The sequence below is a fragment of the Furipterus horrens genome, unplaced genomic scaffold, assembly GCF_987537825.1.
Source record: "Furipterus horrens unplaced genomic scaffold, mFurHor1.1.pri manual_scaffold_1, whole genome shotgun sequence".
Lineage (NCBI taxonomy): Eukaryota > Metazoa > Chordata > Mammalia > Chiroptera > Furipteridae > Furipterus > Furipterus horrens.
The window spans coordinates 159,407,912-159,409,082 of NW_028327171.1; the positions used below are offsets into that span (position 1 = coordinate 159,407,912).

The 1,171-nt window shown below is 35.0% G+C and overlaps 1 non-coding gene across 1 annotated transcript; it reads left to right on the forward strand.

Annotated features, from left to right (window-relative positions):
- Positions 1-761: 761 nt before the first annotated feature.
- LOC150022133 (small nucleolar RNA SNORD72) lies at positions 762-839 on the forward strand. The gene has a single exon (XR_016513726.1). It is a non-coding gene; the product is annotated as a small nucleolar RNA SNORD72 (small nucleolar RNA).
- Positions 840-1,171: the final 332 nt, after the last annotated feature.

Here is a 1,171-nt window from a genome sequence, read left to right on the forward strand (position 1 = left end):
TCGTATCTTCTCCAGTAAATGTCTCTTTTTTTCATATAACATAGCTGGATACTTTCTGGAAAGACTTAATATATTGGGATCCAACTCCACCTTTTCTGACTATGTTTATTAGTTAGGAAAATTGAAGAAGATATGCCTTTCTATCCCTAGAACTGGATGATTGTCAAAATATAAAAACAGAGATGGAAGAGAATTCCACAACCTATTCTATCCCACTGACTTTGATCACTGCAGGTTCCTGGAAGTAGGCAGAGGATTGGGAGTTGGCTATCTCCATGTTGACCCGCAGGCTTAGTTTTCATAGAAACTGTGATGGAAGACATTAAGAAGACCTAAGAAACTCAAAATATTTAGAGAGCTAAGCAGAGACATTTCCTGTACCTGAGGTGACCTCTCTCTATATATATTTATTAGTATGCTAAATTTATCTCTGAAGCTAAGCTAGATATGGGAAAAAGGAAAACTAGATATCTGAGCAACTACTACTTGTTAAGCCGAAGTCGGAGCAATTATAACAAGCAGAAGAAAACCCAGATTTTAAAGTGCTTTAAGTGTGGCTTGTCACAGTATAGTAAGTGTCCCAAAATCAGTACAGCTTTTTGGAATGAATCACATTTCTTTGAAGAAAGACTTTCCTGTCATTTAAATTCTATATACCTGCATTTTTCATACAGCACTGTTGGTAAAGAGTTCTGGAAGGCATTAGAAGACTTAAATAGTCCAATGCAATAAAAGATATTAAATGGTAATTAGAATATGCAAGTTAGTTACTTTTGCTTTAAAAAGAAATGTCAGAACTATGATTTCTGTAATGATCTCATTTTTTTCTGAAAACAACCTGATTATAGACAGAGGATCTTTCCTCTAGAAACAAGGACTGTATGGCTTGAGAAATATCGATCTATAGTGAATACTTAGAATCACACTAATATTGTTCTCCTGGAAATTTCAAGTTAGTTATTGATAAACATCCTGATGTCACTATCAGGCACAATATCCAGGGGCTCGAGTTCTGTTTTCTGCTGACCTTCCGTATCAATAGCTATTCAAATTTTCCAGTAGCTTTACTTTAGGTTTTATTTATTTTGGTTTACATTTTGTATCCTTCATAATAGAGTACAAGGTCATTCCTACCTGCACTGTTCCACAAAGGTGACCTAGCACACATTAT